This window comes from Oryctolagus cuniculus, chromosome 8, assembly GCF_964237555.1.
Source record: "Oryctolagus cuniculus chromosome 8, mOryCun1.1, whole genome shotgun sequence".
In the NCBI taxonomy this organism is placed as follows: Eukaryota; Metazoa; Chordata; class Mammalia; order Lagomorpha; family Leporidae; genus Oryctolagus; species Oryctolagus cuniculus.
In genome coordinates, this window is record NC_091439.1 from 81,739,111 (window position 1) to 81,765,559 (window position 26,449).

General features: G+C 39.3%; 1 non-coding gene across 1 annotated transcript; it reads left to right on the forward strand.

Moving 5' to 3' along the window:
* Positions 1-19,398: 19,398 nt before the first annotated feature.
* On the forward strand, positions 19,399-19,591 carry LOC127483360 (U2 spliceosomal RNA). The gene has a single exon (XR_007909551.1). It is a non-coding gene; the product is annotated as a U2 spliceosomal RNA (small nuclear RNA).
* The last annotated feature ends 6,858 nt before the right edge of the window (positions 19,592-26,449 follow it).

Genomic DNA, 26,449 nt, shown 5'->3' on the forward strand with positions numbered 1-26,449 from the left:
TGGGCATTTAGGTTGGTTCCAGGTCTTGGCTATTGTGAATTGTGCTGCAATAAACATTAGGGTGCAGACCTCTTTTTTGTTTGCCAATTTAAACTCCTTTGGGTAAATTCCAAGGAGTGGGATGGCTGGGTCGAACGGTAGGGTTATCTTCAGGTTTCTGAGGAATCTCCAGACTGACTTCCATAGTGGCTTGACCAGTTTGCATTCCCACCAACAGTGGGTTAGTGTCCCTTTTTCCCCACATCCTCGCCAGCATCTGTTGTTGGTAGATTTCTGTATGTGAGCCATTCTAACTGGGGTGAGGTGAAACCTCATTGTGCTTTTGATTTGCATTTCCCTGATTGCTAGTGACCTTGAACATTTTTTCATGTGCCTGTTGGCCATTTGGATTTCCTCTTTTGAAAAATGTCTATTGAAGTCCTTGGCCCTTCTCTTAAGTGGGTTGTTGGTTTTGTTTTTGTGGAGTTTCTTGATCTCTTTGTAGATTCTGGTTATTAACCCTTTATCTGTTGCATAGTTTGCAAATATTTTTTCCCATTCTGTTGGTTGTCTCTTCACTCTCCTGACTGTTTCTTTTGCAGTACAGAAACTTCTCAATTTGATGCAATCCCAATAGTTGATTTTGGCTTTGACTGTCTGTGCCTCCCGGGTCTTTTCCAGAAATTCTTTGCCTGTGCCAATATCTTGAAGGGTTTCTCCAATGTTCTCTAATAACTTAATGGTGTCAGGACGTAGATTTAGGTCTTTAATCCACGTTGAGTGGATTTTTGTGTAAGGTGTAAGGTAGGGGTCTTGCTTCATGCTTCTGCACGTGGAAATCCAATTTTCCCAGCACCATTTATTGAATAGACTGTCCTTGCTCCAGGGAGTGGTTTTGGATCCTTGATCAAATATAAGTTAGCTGTAGATGTTTGGATTGATTTCTGGTGTTTCAATTCTGTTCCATTGGTCTATCCATCTGTTTCTGTACCAGTACCATGCTGTTTTGATTACAACTGCCCTGTAGTATGTCCTGAAGTCTGGTATTGTGATGCCTCCGGCTTTGTTTTTGTTGTACAAGATTGCTTTAGCTATGCGAGGTCTCCTGTGTCTCCATATGAATTTCAGCATCATTTTTTCTAGATCTGAGAAGAATGTCTTTGGTACCTTGATTGGTATTGCATTGAATCTATAAATTGCTTTTGGGAGAATGGACATTTTGATGATGATTCTTCCAATCCATGAGCATGGCAGATTTTTCCATGTTTTGGTATCCTCTTCTATTTCTTTCTTTAAGGTTTTGTAATTTTCATCGTAGAGATCTTTAACGTCCTTGGTTAAGTTTATTCCAAGGTATTTGATTGTTTTTGTAGCTATTGTGAATGGGATTGATCTTAGCAGTTCTTTCTCAGTCATGGCATTGCTTGTGTATACAAAGGCTGTTGATTTTTGTGCATTGATTTTATATCCTGCCACTTTGCCAAACTCCTCTATGAGTTCCAATAGTCTCTTAGTAGAGTTCTTTGGATCCTCTAAGTACAGAATCATATCGTCTGCAAAGAACTTCTTCCTTCTTGATTTGTATTCCTTTGATTTCTTTTTCTTGTCTGATGGCTCTGGCTAAAACTTCCAGAACTATGTTAAATAGCAGTGGTGAGAGTGGGCATCCCTGCCTGGTGCCAGATTTCAGTGGAAATGCTTCCAACTTTTCCCCATTCAATAGGATGCTGGCTGTGGGTTTTTTATAAATTGCTTTGATTATATTGAAGAATGTTCCTTCTATACCCAATTTGCTTAGAGTTTTCATCATGAAAGGGTGTTGAATTTTATCAAATGCTTTCTCTGCATCAATTGAGATAACCATATGGTTTTTCTTCTGCAGTCTGTTAATGTGGTGAATCACATTGATTGATTTGCTAATGTTGAACCATCCCTGCATACCAGGGATGAATCCCACTTGGTCTGGGTGGATGATCTTTCTGATGTGTTGTTGTATTCTATTGGCCAGAATTTTATTGAGGATTTTTGCATCTATGTTCATCAGGGATATTGGTCTGTAATTTTCTTTCAGTGCTGCATCTTTCTCTGGCTTAGGGATTAAGGTGATGCTGGCTTCATAGAAAGAATTTGGGAGGATTCCCTCTTTTTCGATTGTTCTGAATAGTTTGAGAAGAAATGGGATTAGTTCTTCTTTAAATGTCTGGTAGAATTCAGCAGTGAATCCATCTGGTCCTGGGCTTTTCTTTGTTGGGAGGGCCTTTATTACTGTTTCAATTTCTGTCTCAGTTATGGGTCTGTTTAGGTTTTCGATGTCTTCCTGGTTCAATTTTGGTAGATTGCATGTGTCTAGGAATCTATCCATTTCTGATAGGTTTTCCTGTTTGCTGGCATACAGGTCCTTGTAGTAATTTCTGATGATTCTTTTTATTTCTGTGGTGTCTGTTGTTACGTTTCCTTTTTCATCTCTGATTTTATTGATTTGGGTCTTTTCTCTTCTTTTTTTAGTTAGTTGGGCCAATGGGGTGTCAATTTTGTTTATTTTTTCAAAAAACCAGCTTCTCGCTTGGCTGATTTTTTGTAATGTTGTTTTGGATTCAATCCTGTTAATTTCTTCTCTGGTTTTAATTATTTCTCTTCTCCTACTAGATTTGGGTCTGGGTTGCTGCAGTTTTTCTAGGTCCTTGAGGTGCGCTGAAAGCTCATTTATTTGGTACCTTTCCAATTTCTTGATATAGGCACCTATTGCTATAAATTTGCCTCTCAATACTACTTTTGCTGTATCCCATAAGTTTTGATATGTTGTGTTGTTGTCTTCATTTACTTCCAGAAAGTTTTTGATTTCTCTTTTGATTTCTTGAATGACCCAGTGTTCATTCAGGAGCATGTTGTTCAGTCTCCATGTGTTTGCATACTTTCTGGGGTTTCCTGAGTTGCTAATTTCCAGCTTCATCCCGCTGTGGTCTGAGAAGCTGCATGGTATGATTCTAATTCTTTTAAATTTGCTGAGACTTGCTTTATGGTCTAGTATGTGATCAATCCTAGAGAAGGTTCCATGCGCTGCTGAGAAGAATGTGAAGTCTGTAGATGTAGGGTTGAAAGTTCTGTAGATATCTGTTAGATCCATTTGGGCAATAGTGTCAATTAAATCTGCTGTTTCCTTGTTGATCTTCTGTCCGGATGATCTGTCTATTTCTGAGAGTGGAGTATTGAAGTCCCCCAGTACTATTGTATTGGAATATAAATCTCCCTTTAAGTCCCTTAACATATCTTTTAAATAGACTGGTGCCCTGTAATTAGGTGCATATACATTTATAATAGTTACATCTTCCTGTTGAATTGAACCCTTAATCATTATATGGTGTCCCTCTTTGTCTCTCTTAACAGTTTTTGTATTAAAGTTTATTTTGTCTGATATTAATATGGCTACACCTGCTTTTTTTTGGTTTCTGTTGGCATGGAATATCTTTTTCCAACCTTTCACTTTCAGTCTGCATGCCTCTTTGTTAGAGAGATGTGTTTCTTGTAGGCAACAAATAGTTGGGTTGTGTTCTGTGAGCCAGTCAGCCAAACGGTGTCTTTTAACTGAAGAATTCAGACCATTAATGTTCAATGTGACTATTGATACGTAGTGACTTTGCCCTGCCATTTTCCCGGAAATATTTTCTAGTATATGCTTTGAGCTTCCCATGCTCTTTTACTGGTAGGTGTTCTTCCTTTCCCTTCTTTCATATTGATGGCCGTGTTTCTGTGTTTCTGAGTGTAGCACATCTTTAAGTATCTTTTGCAGGGCCGGACGAGTGGCCACAAAGTCTTTCAATTTCTGTTTGCTATGAAAGGTCTTTATTTCACCTTCATTCACAAATGAGAGCTTGGCAGGATATAATATTCTGGGCTGGCAATTTTTCTCTCTTAGCACCTGTGCTATGTCTCGCCATTCCCTCCTAGCTTGTAGGGTTTCTGATGAGAAGTCAGCTGTGAGTCTGATTGGAGATCCTCTGAGAGTAATCTGACGTTTCTCTCTTGCACATTTTAGGATCTTTTCTTTATGTTTCACTGTGGTAAGTTTAATTACCACGTGTCGTGGTGAGGATCTCTTTTGGTCATGTTTATTGGGGGTTCTATGAGCTTCCTGTACTAGGATATCTCTGTCCTTCTCCAAACCTGGAAAGTTCTCTGCTAGTATCTCACTAAAAAGGCCTTCCAATCCTTTCTCTCTCTCCATGCCTTCAGGAACTCCTAGAACTCGAATGTTGGTTTTTTTAATAGTATCCTGTAGATTCCCAACAATATTTTTTAGGTTTCTAATTTCCTCTTCTTTTCTTTGGTTTGACTGTATGTTTTCCTGTGCTCTATCTTCTAAGTCCGATATTCTCTCTTCTGCTTCACCCATTCTGTTTTTAAGGCTTTCTAATGTGTTTGTCATTTGATCTATTGAGCTCTTCATTTCATTTTGATTTCTCTTGACTATTACACTTTCCTGTTCTACTAGTTTCTGAGTTTCATTTTGACTCTTCCTTAAAATTTCATTTTCACGAGAGAGATTTTCAATCTTGTCCATTAAGGATTTCTGTAGTTCAAGGATTTGCTTTTGAAAACTTCTAAATGTTCTTATCATAAATTTTTTGAAATCCGTATCTTGCATTTCTTCTATCTCATCATCTTCATACTCTTGGCTTGGGGTGTTTTGCTTATTTGGAGGCATCATAGTGTCATCGTTGATCTTGCTCCCTCTATTTCTGTGTTTGTTACTCGGCATAGTTAATTCTTCTTGCGTCACTGTGCGTTTTTTTTTTTTTTTTTTTTTTTTTTTATACTGTGTCCGTGTTAAGTGGACTGCCTGCTGTTGGAGGAGCCTTGGAGGCTTGAGATGGGTGCGGCCTGAGAGCTCTGCCTGGTTCTTCCTGGTTAAGGGTGTGCAAAGGTGACACCCTCAGGTTATGCATGGTAAATCTCTCTCTTTTTATTTATTTATTTATTTTATTTATTCAGGGGGTAAGTAACACCGCAGGGCAGGGCTGTGCAGAATTGATGGTATTTAGCTTCCAGTCTTTGGCTCCTCTGGACTCCCACTGGGTTGCCTAGGCTACTGAATTGTAGTGACTCAGTTCCTTAGCTCTCCCCCATTGATATGTAAATCCAGAGAGGAGGCCTGCTCTTTGTCTCTTGGGAATTCTTCAAGCCTTGCAGCCTTGTAACCTTTGCAAGGTTAGGGGGAAGAGAAACCCCGAAGCTTTTTTTTTTCCTTCTTTCCGGTAGTGAATTTGCTGCACTTTCCGGCCCCCCTCTAGATTCTGACCCCCGTTTCCCCACCAATGTCTCGGGTTATTGAGCTCACCTCCCCTTCCAGCGCCGATGTGTGGACTCGGAGCCCTGAGCGTCCCAAGTCTCCCCGCTGTTGTCTGTGTGGCATGCACTCCCCTTGGAGCACTGGCGCGCAGACCCTGGGGCTTCTGCGGCTCGGTCCCGCAACTTGGCTTCCGTGCGGTGGGCGACCTTGTTCTCCCAGTAGGTCCTCCGATTCACGGCTGCTCCATCCAGAAGGGTTTCCCCTGCAATTTTTTTTTTTGGTTCTTTTTTCTGCGGCTACCGTAACTCCCCTTTTATTAAACTAAATTTTCCCGGACTATCGGTGCACACCCTCACTATTCCGCCATCTTGGCTCCGCCCCACCTTGGTGGTTTTACCACTTTATATTCCCACCAGCAGTGGATTAAGGTACCTTTTTTCCCCACATCCTCACTAGCATTTGTTGTTTGTTGATTTCTGCATGAAAGCTATTCTAACAGGGGTGAGGTGAAATCTCATTGTGGTTTTGATTTGCATTTCCCTCATTGCTAGTGATCCTGAGCATTTTCTCAAGTGTCTGTTGGTCATTTAGATTTCCTCTTTTGAAAAATGCCTGTGTAAGGCTGGTGCCGCAGCTCAATAGGCTAATCCTCTGCCTGCGGCACCAGCACACCGAGTTCTAGTCCCCGATGGGGCACCAGATTCTGTCCCGGTTTCCCCTCTTCCAGTCCAGCTCTCTACTGTGGCCCAAGTCCTTGGGCCCTTCACCCGCATGGGAGACCAGGAGAAGCTCATGGCTCTTGGCTTCGGATCAGTGCAGTGCGCCAGCTGCAGCGCGCCAGCTGCAGCGGCTATTGAAGGGTGAACCAGGGATAAAGGAAGACCTTTCTCCCTGTCTCTCTCTCTCTCTCTCTCTCTCTCTCACTGTTCACTCTGCCTGTCAAAAAAAAAAAAAAAGTCTGTGAAAGTCCTTTTCCCATTTCTTAACTGGGTTATTTGTTTTATTGTTGTGGAGTTTCTTGATCTCTTTATATATTCAGGTTATTAATTGTTTATCAATTGCATAGTTTGCAAATAATTTTTCCCATTCTGTTGCCTCTTCACTTTCCTGTTTCTTTTGTAGTATAGAAGCTTCTCAATTTAATGTAATCCCATTTGTTAATTTTGGCTTTGATTGCCTGTGCCTCTGGGGCCTTTTCCAAGAATTCTTTGTATGTGCCAATATCTTGCTGGGTTTCCCCAATGTTCTTAAAAATTTGATGGTATCAGGTCGTAGATTTAGGTCTTTAATCCATTTTGAATGAATTTTTATGTAAGCTGTAAGGTAGGGGTCCTGCTTCATACTTCTGCACATGAAAATCCAGTATTCCCAGCACCATTTGTTGAAGAGACTGTTCTTGCTCCAGGGATTGGTTTCAGCTCCATGGTCAAATGCAAGTTGGTTGTAGATGCTTAGATTAATTTCTCGAATTTCTATTCTGTTCCATTGGTCTATCCATCTGTTTTTGTAGCAATACCAGGCTGTATGGATTATAATTGTCTTGCGTTATGTCTTAAAATCTGGTATTGTGATGACTCCAGCTTTGTTTTTGTTGTATAAGATTGGTTTAGCTATTCGAGGTCTCTTATGTTTCCGTATGAATTTCAGCATCAATTTTTCTAGATTTGTGATGATGTCTTTGGGGTTTTGATTGGTAACACATTGAATATGTAAATTGCTTTTGGAAGAATGGACATTTTGGTGATATTGATTCTTCCAACCCATGAAAATGGAAGATTGATTGGATTTTAGCAGTACTCATGTTGTTCTGACAAGGACTCATTTTTTATGTGAATTTTTTTAACGTTTATTTATTTACTTGAGAGGCAGAGTTACAGCAGAGAGAGGGAGAGATGGAGAGAGAGAGAGAGAGAGAGGTCTTCCATCTGCTGGTTCATTCCCCAAATGGCTACAGTGGCCAGACCTGGGTCCATCCAAAGCCAGTAGCCAAGAGCTCTTCTGGGTCTCCCCCATGGGCACTTGAACTAACTTCTACTGTTTTCCCAGTCCATCAGCAGGCAGCTGTATCAGAAGTGGAGCAGCCAAGATTTGAACCAGCTCCCACTTGGGATGCCAGCACTGCAGGCAGATGCTTAACCTATTACTCTTTTCAAGCCATTGTGTAATCCTTCTAAATGTGCCAAACTATATTGTATAACAATTTAGGATGAGTTCATTTTGGTGCAAAAATTTTTAAATCCTGCACAGTTTCTTCATAATTTTCTTCATGTATTTCCATGAACTTTTTGAAGGCCCCTCATATGTCTTCCCTATGTGATTACACTTAGTAAATCTAAAACACATCAAAAAAAAAAAAAAAACACCGAGAGTGTGTGTGTGTGTGTGTGTGTGTATTGGGTGAATCACATAAGCAGCAAAGTATAATACCACAGGGAAAAAAGATATACAAACCTCTCCATATAGTGGTTAACTTGGAAAGAAAGATAAGGAAATAAAATAGGTTAAGTAATTCACTATATCTATAATATATATTTCTTTTGAAAAATTTTGAAGCAAGTATGTTAAGAAGTTTATATTTGGGGCTGGCGCTGTGGCATAGCGGGTTAATGCCCTGGCCTAAAGCGCCAGCATCCCATATGGGTGCCAGTTCTAGTGCTGGCTGCTCCTCCTCCGATCCAGCTCTCTGATGTGGCCTGGGATAGCAGTAGAAGATGGCCCAAGTCCTTGGGCCCCTGCACCCATGTGGGAGACCCAGAAGAAGCTCCTGGCTCCTGGCTTCGGATCAGCACAGCTCCGGCCATTGCAGCCAATTGGAGAGTGAATCATCGGATGGAAAACTTCTCTCTCTCTCTTCCTCTCCTCTCTCTGTGTGTAATTCTGACTTTCAAATTAATAAATAAATCTTTAAAACAAAAAAGAAGTTTACATTTGTTAAATAGCATACTATTAGAGATATTGTTGAGTTTACTTGTGATCTTGGAAACCGTGGTTGTGAAAGAAATCTCCCACACTCAGTCTTTTGTATTCTAGAAAATGACTTATAGAAGAGAACCTCCAGCTCTCATGAGAATTAAGATTCACAGACATGCCCCTTGTTTACTTTCCCACATGGCCAGGTTCAGACACTCCAAATTCCCATTCTTTGCTTCTAAATACTTAGCTGAACTGCTTGTCTCCACTCATCAGTCAGAACAAAATGTTTGTTAACCAAACTTGGTAGGCCTTCTTTCTTCCAGGACCCTGAACTTTGGCCGGCATACAACTCTTTCTCAACAGAGCTCCAGAAACTGGGCAAGCCTCAGGTAAAATGTTCTCTGATTAACTATCTGAGCTCATGACCCTTTCAGCCTTCTTCCTCACACCTGGCTATTCCTAAATTTGTTACACCTCTTTCTATAAAAGAAAATCTCTTTTCACATAATTTTTGAGAAGCTTTCTGGCAGATTTGTGATCAAAACATTCGCTCTATTGCAATAGTCCTTTTCCTCATTTTGCAATAATCCTTTTTGAGTAAAATCTCTCTGTACTAAGTCTGCATTCATTTTTTATTTGACAATAGGCATATATACACTTTTTGAATTTCAAAATATTTCTTTTTATAGGGTTTAATTTATTTGAAAGGCAGAATGACAGAGGGAGAAACACAGAGAGATCTTCCATCCTCTGATTTGCTCCCCAAGTTGTCTCAGTGGCCAGAGCTGGGCCAGGCCAAAGCCAGAAGCCTGAAACCCCATCTGAGTCTCCCTTGTGGGTAGCAGGAACCTAAGCGCTCAGGCCATCTTCTGCTTCCTTCCCAGACACACTAGCAGGGAGCTAGATGGAAAGTACAGCAGCCGGGACTTGAACCAGAGCTCCAATATGGCACGCTGGGGTTTCAGGTAGCACTTAACCTGCTGCACCATAATGCTGGCCCTTGAAACATTTCATAATGCAAAATAGATTTTGAAGAGATACTTATTAAATAGAAGAAAAGGTAACTAAAGCAGTTGAAACAGAATAGGTTTCTGAAAATATCCTGACAATATGAGGTAAAAAGCAAAGCAATAGAACTCAAGTCAAATTAACTTTCTATTAGAAGTGGATTAGATCCTCCGCCTTGCGGCGCCGGCACACCGGGTTCTAGTCCCAGTCGGGGCGCCGGATTCTGTCCCGGTTGCCCCTCTTCCAGGCCAGCTCTCTGCTGTGGCCGGGGAGTGCAGTGGAGGATGGCCCCAGTGCTTGGGCCCTGCATCCCATGGGAGACCAGGAGAAGCACCTGGCTCCTGCCTTTGGATCAGTGTGGTGCGCCGGCTGCAGCACGCTGCCCCCAGCGGCCATTGGAGGGTGAACCAACAGCAAAGGAAGACCTTTCTCTCTGTCTCTCTCTCTCACTGTCCACTCTGCCTGTCAAAAAAAAAAAAAAAAAAAAAAAAAAAAAAGAAGTGGATTAGAATTTCCAACTGACCAGGCTGATCAGAAAATTCATGTGATGTACAATCGAAGGAACTAGAAATATCAAATCCTGGAAAGAAAAAGACTCAGAAGGGTAGAGCAGCTGTCTTTAGATATTTTAAGGGTTGTTATATAAGAAATGGATCTGCAAGTTTTTTATATTGCCATCAGAATTGTGATCAACAAATGGAAGCTTAAAGAAGACTTCAGCACAATCTAATTTAACAAACTAAAAGGCAGAATGGGCTACCTAGCACATCACAAGTTGATCACTGGTACCGAAGTCCAGACATGATGTAGCTGAGCACTTAAAACAAGAGTAGTGCACGGGTTGCTGAACCAGGTTATCAAACAGCTTTTGAATTCTATAGTTCTGTCTGCTGGATAATGCAGTGAGCACCTCAATCAGCTTTATTTTAAGAACTAGCCAATCTCTTTGTTCCAAGATTTTCTAATTACCAATAATGTCATTCCAATGTCATTAAACATAAGATGGAAGAAAGAAGAGAGGAAAATTCTCCCACTATGATATATATGCTTTAATATTTGCTAAAAAAGGTGAAAGAGTAAAATCAAAACCATCAATAAAAGAAAAAAGCTATTCTTACACCAGAATGTGCACATAAAAAGAACTCGTAATGCTCACACTCCAGATGTCGCTTCTGCTTGTCTTTGATGCGACTGCATCCATGTTGGAGCTTTTATAAGACAAAGAAGCAAAGAAAATTGTAAAAAATTTAAATTATCTACCAAAGAAGTCTTTGATGGCGGAACTCTGGATAGAGCTATGAGAGGGTTTTTCTAAAAGCCATAGATGGATACTAAACAGATATGTCAATCAATCCAACACAATCTAGACAATACAAGGTTCTGGAATACCAAAAGAAAATGATAGATGATTTAAGTTTTAAGCAACTCTTTTAGACAAAAAAAAAAAAAAAAACACTGTTCTGCATGTTTTGCAGATTTGCCAGTTCCTTTCCTATTTCATCCTCCATGACCATGAAAGTCACACACTGGGGTCTAATTATGTTTCGCAGAGCCATTCTTGTTTTTAAATCTGCCCTTAATATAAACCAGCCAACAGAGGAAATTATATTTAATAAGACATCTGGCTTCTAAATGAAGACACATCCCATTTTTATTCTAAAATAATTTTAATTAGGCTTGTTATTGAAACATGAAGTTGATGTCATTTGGAATTTCCTGTCCAAGAGAATTACATTTGCAGAGAAAATAAAAATATCAGAATATTTTCATGGGGCAAGATTTTGTTTTTATCTAAAGTGTGACAAGTCTAAATAGATAGTCAACATTAAGATCTAAGAGAATTTAACTTCTTTTCATTCATGAAATTATGCCAATTTAACTGAAATGAATACTATAGAATACTCACTTTGTATTTTTTATTTTATACTTACCTTTTTCCTTATCTTTTTATTCCTTTTATTTTCCCCAAAGTTAACCTCTTTACTTATATCTCCATTAAATTAAATTTCTTTCCTTGTTCCCATTTCATCTCCCTTGTTTTTCCTCCTCCTTTCCTCTTCCTGTGTCTTGCTCCTTATTTATTCTGGCTTTGCAACCAAAAGGATTCATAATTGTCCAATACCAAGAATTGAATGCTAGGTGAAGGAGTTACTTCACATATAGAAGATAAGACCCTACTCTAGGAAGAGGCTTCTAAATTTTTTTCTTTTTATCATACAAGAGAATTAAAATATGATGTAAGGCATGGGTGTTGGGTACAGAGGCTAAGATGCCACTTGGGACACCCATGTCCCATATCAGAGTGCTTGAGTTCAAGTCCTGGCTGTGCTTTTCTTTCCAGCATCCTGCTAAAGCACACTCAGACATGCAGCAGGTGATAGCTCGAGTAGTTGTGTCCCTGCCAACCCTGGGGGAGACCCACTTGAAGTTCCTGTCTCCTGGCTTTGGTCTGGCCCAGCCCCAGCTGTTATGGCCATTTAAGGAGTAAACTGGAAGACAGAAGATAACTCTTGGTCTGTCTCTGTCACTGTCTCTCTGTCTCTTGGCCTTTCAAGTAAACAAATAAATACTTTTTAAAAAAGGAATAGAAATTTACTTTTTTAAAAAAATGTTGATGTGAAAACAATAACAAAATAATGCCAAAATAAACCAAAGCAAAAGTCAAACTAGTCAAAATCTAGAAATTAAGATTAATGGCCATTAAACAAATCAAAACAAAGCCAGTTACAATTACTATTCCTAATTAAATATTTTATAATTATAATATACAATATATAATTAATATATTATTATATATTAATTAATGTGTAATATAATTAATTATAATTAAATTTCATGACATCTTATAAATTAATAATTAGAATATTTAGTACTTATAAAATTGCAATAACATTTGATACTATGTAGAAATTATAAATAAGAAAAATATGCTCTTTCATAAGTGTTCATCCTATCTATTATAAAATAAGAGCTAAACCCATAAAAATTAAATCTAGAGGAAGATTACAACCAGAGCCATCTCTTCTCAAAGCAAATGGTCTCTCATGTCTTTAAAATCATACACAATTATTTCTGAACTTGTATTGAAAAGCAGAAAGATATTTACAATTTAAAATAAAGTTGAAGGGCGAGCATTTGGCCTAGCAGTTAAGGCACCTCCATCTCACATGAGAGTACCTAGTTAATACCTGGCTTCCACTCCTGACTCCAGGTTCATGAAAGGCAATGGTGATAGCTCAAGTGATTGAGTTTCTGCCACTTACAAGGGAGACCAGGACTGAGTACCTGACTCAGTCCTGGCATTGTAGGCATTTGCAAAGTGAACTAGTAGATGAGAGCGCTCTCTCACACTCTCTCTCTCTCTCTCTCTCTCTCTCTCACACACACACACACACACACTGTCTCTCAATCAATAATTTTTTTAAAAGTTTAATGAAGTTGACTATAGGTGTTTCCTATAGACATAAAACATTTGCCGAATTATTCTTATCATTTATGCCATAATATAGTGTGATGATCAAATTGTTATTTGTTAGCATATTTGTTAGCATGCTGAAACAGAGCTGGTTTAATTAAAATGCCTGAAAGACTTTTTGCCTACAGCAGAACTTGTTAAATAATTAGTATAATACAACTGCTATGTTCTACATTTTGTTTTTAACAAAGATGAACTTTGGTGATATCTGGGTATCTAACATTAAATCAGGAAGGATGATTGTAGAAACTCAACATCTAAATAAAATATCTGAAGCTCAGAATAATTCAAGAATTTTGCCTTTGAATATAACCACAGTCATTTGCTTTTTCAAGAGGTTAAAGGGGTTTTCGTGGTAATTGGGAAAAATTCATAGCAACATTCATCTTAAATAAAGCAATTATCAAAATAAACTCATTGTACATACCAAATTGAGTTACAGTGCAGGGAACTGAAGTGCATCATGTATCAAATTCTAATAGTATTTCAGCTGGTTTAGTCTTTAAATTGATGAACACGCCAAGTTAAAGAGGTTTCCTGTTTTGGAGAGATGAGGAAGAGTTAAGAGGAATTCAACGTTTTATTTTTCCAGGATTTTTCAATATCCAATTAAATTTTAGTGTGATAACTACATTTAGCTTGTTTTCTTACAGAGAGTGAACATTCACCATGATGACAATCTCATCATGCTAATGCCTATTCCCAAATCTAAGCTTTGAAGCAAAAAAGGCCATTTCTCCAAGCCACTGAATTTAAAATTATACAAAATAGAAATCTGAGAAACATTTAAATTTATATTGATAATGGGAGTTCATTTAAATACCTTGCTTCAAAAGACTGATTGATGTCTTCTACAATCTTATTTTCCTGCAATGTTTTTAAATTACTAGAAGCAACCCTAAGTAGTATTTGTGAATATTGTCAAGGGATCTTCAAATATGCTTAAAGGTGTATTAATTATCTATTTGTGACTATCTGAGAAGTTGGGCATTTTATTCATACAATGCAATAGAAGAAAAAAAAAAGCTAAAGCTACAGACTGGAAACACATAGTAGGATCCCAAAATGTGTAGAGGCATTATACTTAGCTACACAGGGAGAAAACAGTCCCTGGAATTTTTCAGAGGAACACAGTAACACCATTTTTGATTCATTCATGCAGGTCAAGCATCTCTTTTTTTTTTATTTTATTTAATGAACATAAATTTCCAAAGTACAGCTTATGGATTACAATAGCTTCCCCCCACCAACTTCCCTCCCACCCACAACACTCCCCTCTCCCACTTCTCCCCTTCCATTCACATCAAGATTAATTTTCAATTATCTTTATATACAGAAGATCAATTTAGCATATATTAAGTAAAGATTTCCACAGTTTGCACCCACACAGAAACACAAAGTATAAAATACTATTTGAGTACTAGTTATAGCATTAGTTAAACACCTGAGAGTAATTGTGTATTAATTACAGAGTTCAACCAATAGTTTTAAGCAAAACATAAAAAATACTAAAAGGGTAAAGTATTAAGTTCTTTTTCTGTTTTTTTTTTGTTTTGCTTGTTATATAGTTATTTTTTTATTTAATAAATGTGAATTTACAAAGTGCAACTTTTGTATTGTTGTGGCTCCCCACCCCCAACCTACCTCCCTCCCTCCCATGGCCCACCCCTCTCCCACTCCCTCTCCCATCCCGCCCTTCATCGAGTTTCATTTTTAATTACCTTCATATACTGAAGATCAACTTAGTATATACTAAGGAAGGATTTCAACAGGCTGCACTCACACAACCGCACAAGGTATAGGGTATTGTTCGACTAGTAGTGTTGTTTTTAAGTTTCATAGTAAAACACATTAAGGACAGAGATCCTACGTGGGGAGCATGTACCCAGTAACTCCCGTTGTTGATTTAACAATTGGCACTCTTATTTATGGCGTCAGCAATCACCCGAGACTCTTGCTATGAGCTGTCTAGCCAATGGAAGCCCCTTGAGTTCACCGACTCTGACCTTGTTTAGTCAAGGCTGTATCACAGTGGAGGTTCCTTCCTCCCTTCGGAGAAAGGTGCCTCTCTCTCCTTGATGGCCTGTTCCTTCTGCTGGCGTCTTGTTCACCAGGATCTTTCATTTAGATTGTTTTTTGCCACTGTGTCATGGCTTTCCATGCCTGTGAGACTCTCATGGACCTTTTAGCCAGATCCGAATGTCCCAAGGGTTGATTCTGAGGCAGGAGTGCTGCCATTCTATGAGTCTGCTGTGTGTCCTGTTTCCCCCTCAGGATCATTCTCTCCCTTTTAATTCCATCCTTCATTAGTTGCTTACACTGGTCTTATTTGTGAAATCTCATCAACACATACCCTATCTTGTTGATCAGTTGTGTATTTATACTTATCACTTTACCAAGTGCGCTGGCATTGGTAGCAGGTCAAGCATCTCTAATCCAAAATTTAAAAATCTGAAATGTTCCAAAATATAAAAGTTTTTGAATATTGAAATGACGCCAGCCAGCGCCATGGCTCACCAGGCTAATCTTCTGCCTGTGGTGCCAGCACTCCGGGTTCTAGTCCCGGTTGGGGCACCGGATTCTGCCCCAGTTGCTCCTCTTCCAGGCCAGCTCTCTTCTGTGGCCCGGGAAGGCAGTGGAGGATGGCCCAGGTGCTTGGGCCCTACATCCATTGGGAGACCAGGAGAAGCACCTGGCTCCTGGCTTCGGATCAGCGCAGCGTGCCGGCCGCAGCGCACCGGCCGTAGCAGCCATTTCGGGGGTGAACCAATGGAAGAAAGACCTTTCTCTCTGTCTCTCTCTCTCACTGTCTAACTCTGTCTGTCAAAAAAAAAAAAAGAAGAAGAAGAAGAAATGATGCCACAGTGGAAAATTTCATACAATGAAACTTTGTTTTATGCAGAAAGTTATGAAAAATAGTATATGAAATTGCCTTTGGGCTTTGTGTATAAGATGTATATGAAATATAAATGAATTTCATGTTTAGATTTTGGCCCCATCCCCAAGATATCTCATTATTTATATGCAAATATTTCAACATCTAAAAAATTTCAAAATCCAAAGTACATTTGGCTCCAAGTAATTAGGAGAAGGGATAGTCAATGTATTTCACAGTGAAAATGCTATTTCTTTAGAAGTTCTACAGAGAGCCTGTAAAAATTTGAAAGTCTATCCAAAAGTTCTTGCTTAGAAATAATGGTGTTAAAACATATTGAACCATAAATATTATATATCTTCTTGGAGATCAAAACTGTCCATGTGAGTTTTGGAATGGGTATCTCACATGGACCTTAGAGGGTGTCACCTTTAGAGTTGTCAGGTTGTTTTTCAAAAAGAGGAAATGAATGACCTACTTTAAGTGTTTTCTGAATTACCAAGAATTTCACTCAAACTAGATTGGTTATACAGAATACGTAAGTTAGTTTCTTGCTATTCTAATAAAACAGCCACTACAGGCTACTTACAGTCAAAAGAGGTTTATTTGGGTTGATGGTTTTGGAGGTTCAACAGTCCAAGACCAGATGGGCCCCCTGATTCAGCCTCTGGAGAAGCCTTTTTGGCCAGCAGTGTCCCACGGTGGTGCAACAGGGAGCACATCTGTGTCTATGTGGTCTCTTAGCAAACCACCAGGATTTAACCATGGGAGTTCCACCCTAATGATACAGCCCAGTCACTTCCCAAAGGCCCCACCTTCAAACACCATAATTGAATTAAGTTTCCACCATCTTAGTACAGTTAATAGAAGACATTGGGAGCCAAACCTTCAACACATGGGCCTTGGGGAGACAGTCAATATCCAAACTAATATTCAGATCATAGCAGAGAGAGATTTTCTTTTTATTTAAAAATAAAAAAAATAATCAAAATATCTCAAGGGATTAAAAGGTGCAAAGCACAGTCATTTATATAGCTGAGTCTTAGAGCTGGAAAGGAAACAGAAAACAGTCTCTCCCTCCACCTCCAGCCTTGTTTGTTCTGTTCCTCACACACTGGCACAAACAGAGCTTAACTCCCATCTCCAGTAAATTTACCAACTCACATTTCTGAATACCAGTTCCAAATTTCTGACATAAGAATCTAAACTGGCTCAACCCAAGCAATGTTTCTACTCTCCTTGCTTCTCATGTCCACCACTTGCCTACTAGTTGAGATCAAGGAGAGGCAGGGACTTAGAAAAATCTACAACTGCAAGAATACACCCTTTGAGAAAGAAATGTTTCCAGAAAAGGAGGTAATTTGGGCAGCAATTATTGCTATCCTCCAGGAGATACAATTATGAACTTGGTCCTGCATATATGTGTACTTTGTACTTTGTTACATATGAGTATTATTTAACAACTTGCTTTTAAAAAAATTTTTTTGCAGTATGTCACACATACATTTCCACCAGGACTTTAAATGTTTTTGGCATATAACAGGCACCCAGTTATTAAATGTTAGACATGAGTGAAGCAGCTATAAACCAGCATTATTTCACTTTTTGTTTGTTGTTTTAACTAAAATACCTGAGAGTGTGTCTCTGGGGAAAAAAGGTTTATTTCAGCTCACAAATTGAGATTACAGGTTGGGGGGCCTCCTAGGCATCTGACAGAAACTAGTTATGCCATATTCAGGGACAGTGACTACGTGGTTTAGCTAAGAAGCCAAGAAAGAACTTAGGCTGAACTTGAACTGAAATGCTCAAACCTCTCACAAGAACCTCCTCCCCGCCAAAGGACATACCCCCAGTGACTGAAAAACCTCTCAATAGCTATACCTTACAGAGGCCATCATTAGATGATGTTTTAATCAATCAACCCACTGACATTATAACATCAGAGCTTAAACTGCTGCATGTGCTTTGTGGAGACAAATCCTACTCAACCTATAACATCTACATTTAGTTATTTTTCTGGGTATTACGAGATGTTCTATAGGTTGTTGGGAACAATCTCTAGTGATGAATCAGTGTTAAAATTGCTTATATATATATATTGATTTAGACATTTCAAAGCTGAATCCAAAGTGTTAGAATTAACATTGCTTTAAAACAAAACAAAACAAATTAAGGTACCTATTATCACATAATGAAATAAAATATTTAGATTGAAGTTATTATTAATGGAGATTTAGCAATTGCCTTGCAAAAGAATAGATATGTCCAAACATTATAAAGCAATCTTCAATATATCTTGTCACAGACTAAAATACATTAAAATATTATCATGATCCAAATATTATACTAGTCCCTGAAAATATTTTTCTTCCTTCATCATCTCCTTTGACCACTTCATGCCACTGCACCCCAGTTTAGTTTACATAGCTAGAAAATATGCTGATGCAAAATGGTCATTCCCATGAAGCTCAACCAGCTACATAAATGAAGGAATACATATGTGAGTAAACACATTTTGACAGCTCTTCAAGAACCTTTGTGATAAATAATCCCTTCCACCCTGAGACAAAATTAGGAAAACAAACATTTGGAAACAAAGGTGATAAAATTTGTAACCATGAGCTGTAAATTCTAATTCCCAGAAGCCCTGTTGGAGTTCAATTTGTCAGAGGCAGCTTTGAAACCGAAGATTTTTTTTACTATGAAAGTTGTGAATCTGGAGCAATAGAAATCTTTACCACCATTACACCCACCCTTTAAAAGTCTACATCTACAATATGTAGCCACGTAATTCTTCTTGTTTACCTCCTAATTAGTCTCCGTTAAAAGTATTTGTGTTGTTCTCAAGCATTACTAGAGTATTGACTCCAGCTGTGACACATAATGAACTGTTCCTGAAGTCTTTCCCAGGGAGCTGGTTCAGTGCTTAAGGAGATTTACTTGTTCTTAAGGCTGAGCAACCATTAATTCCATTACAATGGGTAGAAACATTTAAAGGCAAGTGTATATTGCTAGAAGCAGGTGCCTAAGAATGTGGTTGTCTTACAGTTTTAAGAAGGCAGGAAACTCAAATTAACTCCATGAAGCCATCTGTTAGAAACCAATCTGACAAGCAAAGCTTAGCTTTGTTCAGCTCTGGGTTGCTTGTTTCCTCTAAGTTCTTGGCACTTAGAGTGATTTCCCTTCATTATTTTAAAGTCAGGTGAAAGTAAGTCATGTAGTATTAGTAATTCCAAAAGAAAAACGACAGGAAAGAATAACAGGATTGGAAAAAAGGGGGGAGAGGAAGGAAATACTGCAGTTTATTAGAATTTTAGAATTTATTTCACAATACAACTAAGTATAATACTTCACAAATAAAAGATTCTTTTAATTGATGTAATGCTGGTGTTGTTTAATCACAAAAACTAGTTTAGTAAATGACAAAAGGCATTTTATTTGCTCAACTGTACACATCTGCCTAGTTCATTTGTAGGGGGACAGGGCATGTAGGCACTATCTGCTGTTTCATATATTCTCCCCTGTGCCCAACACAGTGATAGGTAATTATGAACTGTGAGTTGAATTTTTTTAATGATGCCCAAAACTTGGTGCTACTGGATTTCATTTCAAACAATAGTCAGCCCAACAACACAAATCCTCCGTGTTGAATGTAACTCTCTATTAAGTCAATATCCCATATACCCCACTCCTTCCCTTGGCTCCTCATGCTCCCTTTAGAGTTATATGCCCTGTTTTCACGTGTAGGAGGGTTAGTGAGATGGATGCTGAAGCGGGGGAAAAAAGAGACAGAGAGACAGAAGACAGACAGAGCTCCTGACATCCCAAAAGACCACGTCTTATTTCAACAAGCAGAAATTTATCGCTTCTCTGCCTTTTGGCTAAGATCAAGTGTAGTACCTGTTCTTATCAGTTTAATATCAACAAGCAGAAATTTATTGTTGATTGACTTGCCTTTTCCAGTAATCATCATTTTGACAAAAGAAATGACCAGAAGCATCAATGGATTACGAATGACTAGTTCTATACACTTTGGGACTAAATTTTAGCCTACTGTATCATATTCCACATCATTAAACCTGCTCTTCCCTGTCAAAATGCATTCCTGAAATTTTACACATGGAGCCCAAGAGAATAACGTATAGTGCTTAACACCCCAGTTTGTGCTTAATGAAGATTGAAAAGTAAGAAAATTCCTACCCATATAACAAAGACTTGAAACTATTCAATTCTTTGCTCGTGTGATTTTTTTTCACATTTATTTTCAATTGTGTGTGTGTGTGTGTGTGTGTCAGGCATGCAACTTTCAGTTTTTTAAAGAGCTGATTCTAGGATTTAGACAATGCTAGGAAGAATTGTAACCATTACTGCAGGAGTTAAAATGTGCACATGCCCAAGGCAATTCATTTCTTTGACTAGGCTGTCAAAACACTCAAATTGTATCCCTGTCATTCCTTCCTTCCTCTTTTACCCTCTCCCCAGCAGGGGCTCCCAACACTGAATCTTTGTCAAAAGAGACGACATTGTCAGATCTGCAAACTGTGCCTAAAAGGATTTCCAACCTTCTTTGTGTTGATTGTCATGTTTATTTCTTTATTTCTTTTTTGCAGAACCTTGCTGATTCTTTTCCGTTTAATTTAGTGGAAAAACTTATGCTTTAGGTCAGTTAACACTTAACAAAAGTGGTCATGTGTGTGCTTAAAAAATCCAAATAACTGGAGACTTTCACTTTATTTACACAATGAGGAAAGTAAGCAGTTTGCAGATTATGTTTACTTCTACTGAGAGAGAAGATAAATTGTATCAGAGAAACTCCCATAAGCATGTTGCTGATGTTCTGAAATGTGTGTGAGCCAACAAAGCCGCAAACAGCCCTAATATTATAAGTAGTTAGCCTAGACAGCTCATAGCAAGAGTCTCGGGTGATTGCTGACGTCATAAATAAGAGTGCCAATTGTCAAATCAACAACGGGAGTCACTGGGTACATGCTCCCCATGTAGGATCTCTGTCCTTAATGTGTTTTACTATGAAACTTAAAAACAACACTACTAGTCGAACAATACCCTATACCTTGTGCGGTTGTGTGAGTGCAGCCTGTTGAAATCCTTCCTTAGTATATACTAAGTTGATCTTCAGTATATGAAGGTAATTAAAAATGAAACTCGATGAAGGGAGGGATGAGAGAGGGAGTGGGAGAGGGGAGGGCCATGGGAGGGAGGGAGGGAGGTTGGGGGGGGGGGAGCCACAATACACAAGTTGCATTTTGTAAATTCACATTTATTAAATAAAAAAAAATTATATAACAAACAAAAAAAAGAACTTAATACTTTGCCCTTTTAGTATTTTTTATGTTTTGCTTAAAACTATTGGTTGAACTCTGTAATTAATACATAATTACTCTTAGGTGTTTAATTAATGCTATAACTAGTACTCAAATAGTATTTTACACTTTGTGTTTCTGTGTGGGTGCAAACTGTGGAAATCTTTACTTAATATATGCTAAATTGATCTTCTGTATATAAAGATAATTGAAAATTAATCTTGATGTGAATGGAAGGGGAGAAGGAGTGGGAGTGTGGGTGGGAGGGAAGTTGGGGGGGAAGCTATTGTAATCCATAAGCTATACTTTGGAAATTTATGTTCATTAAATAAAATAAAATATTAAAAAAATAAGTAGTTAGTAAACAGTAAGACAATTATTACCAAAATGGCATACAGTCCATATTAAATATAATCATATACAAACACTAAAATAACAGAAAATATTTGTTAATCACCAGCTAAGAGCCAGACTCTATACCTCTAATTATTACATTTATTACACGTCAAGCACTCTTGAGTGCTCATATTGCTAAGTCTTGGAATATCAAAATTAAAAAAAATTCTTTGCCCTCTGACCATTCACAGTCTAGTGAGAAAAAAGACTGGTAAATAATAGCACAATGAGAATAGATGGACATTTGCATACTTACAGAGGCTTTTACCAACAACATCCAACTATGAAGGAGGAACCAGAAACAAAGGAGTGGAATCGAAGATCCAAGTATTGAGGAATGAGAATTAAACAGAAGACAAATGTTGCAATGTTGCTGTGTGAGCAAGAAGAGAGGCAGTTTTCCAGATTAAGAAAGGAAACTTACAAAGCATAGAGTTATGAGATTAGCAATGGACCTTGGAGAAGCCACAGGTAATTGTACCAGGGTGGAAGCTGAGGGGAGGAAGCAAGTATTCAAAGGTTGGCCTGCCATGCAAGGGAGTATGGGCTTTGTCTTTGAGACAGAGGGAAAACAATAGGATTTAAAATATATATATATATATATTTGTTTGAGAGGCAGAGATACAGAGAGAGGGAAAGCTCTTTCATTTGTTGGCCCACTCCCCAGATGGCTACAACAGCCTGGAGCTGTGCCAGGCTGAAGCCAGGAGCCAGGAGCTTGGTCCAGATCCCTGATGTGGGCACAGGGGCCCAAGGACCTGGGCCATCCTACGCTGCTTTCCCAGGCCGCCAGCAGAGAGCTGGATTGGAAGTGGAGCAGCCAGGGCTCAAACCAGTACCCATAGGGGATGCTGGCCCCGCAGGTGGAGACTCAGCACACAACAGAGTTAGCCCCAACAACAGGATTTTTAAAGAGTGGCTAAAAGATTGTAACTTAGAAATAAAAATAATAAAAGACATCCTTTATTGACTGCGATTGTGTACCATTCTTATTAAACTCTCATTACCAGGTTACAAATAGCCATTATTATCCTCATTTTACAGATAACTGATGCTCAAAAACTTTAAGTAACTTGCCCACAACCATATAGCAGCTAAGTTTCATAATGCTCTCAATTTCCATTCTACCTCTCAGGGTAGCTGTGGCCCAGTGGTTAAAAGCAAGTGTTTTAAAAGCCCTGACGGGGCCAGTGCTGTGGTATAGCGGGTAAAGCCACTGCTTGCAGTACGGCATCCCATATGGGCACCAGTTCGAGTCCTGGCTGCTCCACTTCCAATCTAGCTCTCTGCTATAGCCTGGGAAAGCAGTAGGAGATGGCCAAAGTCATTGGGTCACTGAAATCCTGTAGGAGACCTACAGGAAGATTCTGGCTCCTGGCTTCTGATCAGTGCAGCTCCCCGCCATTGTGGCCATCTGGGGCATTAACCAGTGGATGGAAGATACTCTCTCTCTCTCTGCCTCTGCCTCTCTGTAACTCTTTCAAATTAATAAATAAATTTTTTAAAAAAAAGAAATCCAACTGACTGGGTTTTGAATTCCTACCCACTTTACTTGTTTTATGACCCTATATAAGTTTTGTTTCATTTTATCAATGGACAGTGGAAATAATAAAATTTACACCAAAATAAATAAAGGCAAATGAGGTAGTACACATTAAGCAGTTAGCACAACACTCAGCCCTTAATTTAACACTCACAATTATGATGCTAGAGCAGACACTATGCTTCAGCACATTGTATCCAACCTTTTAATCTCTGTATGAACCACACAAGATGAGTATTATTATCTTCATTTTACAATTTTTTTAAATATTCTGAACTTAGAGAAATTAAATCTTCTGCAGAAAGACATAAAATTAAGTGGTAGAGCCAATTCTGCAACAAAGTCCCCTTTCTTTTTATACAAAATATGATATGCCAGTCATTTGTGTACCACATAGTATAAATTTAAAAGACTGCAAGGTAAGAAGTAGTATATTTAAGAAGCTTTTGTAGAAATCTGAGACAGAGTTGTCGAGCGTTGGAAATACTGTAGAGTAAGAGAAGTCAGACATTTTGACAAGACTGAATACAAGATCAATGATGGAACCCTGAAATTAGGGAAGAACTTGCTTTCCACTGTCCTTAATTTCGGGAGAGAAAAAAAAAGAATTTCTTTACATCCATAGAGCTATGCCTTATAACAAACTTGTATGCAGAGGAATTTCACTAAACGGTGTTCTTGGTCTTTTTTTTTAACTTCTTCTTTTACACAGGGAGAGTTTTAGAGAAGGAACTGAGCAAGAGAGGATTAAGATGTCAGAGTACAGAGGGAGCTTGCTGCTATAGTCTAGAAGAAGATAGTTTTTAAAAAGTGGAAAGAGCATAGTTTCAGGGAAGAGTTAGGGAGAAAACAGCAGAGGAAACTACGTAAATTGGAGGAATACAGTGGACCCACATGGAGGGCAGGACATGCGCAACTCAGGACCTCAGCAGCCAAGAGCCACCAACCACATCAGCGTTAGAGAGGGAGGTAAGGTCAGACGGTAGCAGCCCAAGCCACTGGTGAAAAGCTGCAGGAAGAGCCTAGAGGGAATCCAGCTTGGAGCCCCATGGGGGATAGTGTGCCCACCAAACTAGAGGGAAAGAAAACAAAGTGGGAGGCATATTTTCTCTCTCCCCAGTCATCCTGCAAAAACATCCAGTAACAAGCTGACAGAGAGCAGGCACCATTTTGGACATACATAACAGCTGTGCCAGCTCACATCCGTGCCCAGCAACCAGCCAAGAGGAGACTCCTGAGTCTGGTGGGGAAAACAGACAGGGGACTGAGTGCTCATGACTGTGAGAAGCTTGTGTGCTGGGACTGTGAAAGCACTGAGGCTGCGTAGGATGTAGCTGGGACTTGGGGCAGCCACCGCGGGAGGCTCCACATGACCAGCACTCCCTGGTTACCTGACAATGGACATCGTTGGGGAATTTGAGCTTATACTGAGGACTGCACAGATCCTTTGTGTGGTCCTTGTGGCAGAGCAGATGAATAATATACTCACTGGGGCTAGCGTCGAGGCCCTGGTTACCTTTGAGGAGAGGAGCTTAGTTGAGTCTATGCCAACAGACAAGAACAACCCCCCACCACCGCCTACCCCAATTAAAAAAAGAAAAAAAAAAAAAGAGATTTACCACACCAAACCTGGGTGTGTCACCTAGACATGCCCTTCACCATGAAGCACTGAACAGAGCTCCTTGACCAGACCAAGCACACACTCTAGGTAATCCCTGAAAGCAGACAAAGAAGAAACCAGCGAGTATCTCCACAAATGCCAAATAACAAAAGTACCAATTCAAGAAACAAAAATAAGGAAGACAACATGATGCCCCCAAAAGAACACAACATTTTAATACTAAATTGTGAAGATAATGAGAATGAAGAAATGCCAGAAATGGAATTCAAAAAATTGATTACTTAAGATTAAATAGGATTACTGTGGGGAGCAACTCGGACTAGACTAAGTTACTGGAATTAAGACTTATTCTATGCATCTGCTCTCCCACAATATGGCGCTGAGAAGGGAGAAACAGCTTCTACACAGCTGCCTCCAGTTCAACCAATAAACTGTAGGACCTGCTCCTGATTGGAGGAGAGCAGCGTACTCGGCGTGTGGGTAGCAGAGTTGGGATTGGTGGAAGAGGACTATAAAGGAGGAGAGAGACAACATGCACCAGGAACATCTAAGGGGAACATCTATCTGAAGGAACACCTGTGCAGCCCCCGAGAGAGCCGGCCAGCGGTGTGCCGCTCCCCTGCGGAAGTGGGGAAAGTGGCCAGGGGGAACCGCCCTTCCACGGAGGTGGAAGGGATGGTAGCCAACCCGGGAAGAACCAGCAGCAAACCCGGGAAGGGCCGAGCAGACGAAAGAACAACGCAGGGTCCTGTGTCATTCCTCCACGAAGAGGGGGAGCGACAGATTACTTAAAAGTTATCAGAAGTAAATGCATAAACTAATGAAATATGTACATGACATCAAAGAAAATTTTTCCCACAATTTGAGATCCTAAAGAGAAATCACAATGAAATCTTGGAAATGAAGATTGCAATAGAACAAATAAAAAAATGCAGTAGAGAGCCTTAACAACAGAATCAGTGAAGCAGAAGAAAGAATATATGGCTTAGAAGACAAAGCACAGGAATTATATGGTCAGATCAAACACAAGAAGAAGATTTAGAAAACTAAAAAACATTGTTGAGAATCCGTAGGATACTATCAAATGACCCAATGGGTTTTAGGAGTTCCTGAAGAAGGGGAAAGAGAGAAAGGATTAGAAGGTCTTTTTAGTGCAAAAATAACAGAAAATTCCCCTAATTCGGAGAAAGAGACATCCAAATACAGAAAGCACACAGAGCTCCTAGTAGACATGACCAGAAGATCTTCACCATGACACATTATAATCAAACTCTCCACAGTAAAACATAGAAAAGATTCTAAAATATGCATGATAAAAATGCCAGATTACTTTCAGAGGATCTCCAATTAGACTCAGCGTGGACTTCTCATCAGAAACCCTACAGGCTAGGAGAGTATGGCGAGATATATTCCAAATTTTAAGAGAAAAGATCTGTTAACCCAGAATACTATACCCTGCAAAGCTCTCATTTATGAATGAAGGTTGAATAAAGAAATTCCATGACAAACAGAAATTGAAATATTTTGTCTAGGCTGGCACCGTGGTGCACTAGGCTAATCCTCCGCCTGCAGCGCCAGCATCCCATATGGGCACTGGTTCTAGTCCCGGTTGCTTTTCTTACAGTCAAGCTCTCTGCTGTGGCCTGGGAAAGCAGCGGAGGATGGCCCAGGTGCTTGGGCCCCTGCACCTACATGGGAGACCAAGAGGAAGCACCTGGCTCCTGGCTTCAGATCGGCACAGCTCTTTCTGTTGAGGCCATTTGAGGAGGAAGGCAGGCCTTTCTCTCTCTCTCTCTCTCTCTCTCTCTCACTGTCTGTAATTCTACCTGTCAAATAAATAAATAAATAAATAAAAGAATTTGTCACCACCCAAACAGCCTTGCAAAAGATGCTTAAGGATGTGCTGCACACAGAAACACAGAAACATTCTCATCACTATGAAAGAAGGTAAAGAAAGAAAATCTCCCAGTAAAAGTACAAAGTAAATCCAAAGTAAAAAAAAAAAATAGGAATATTTATGGGAAAATGGCA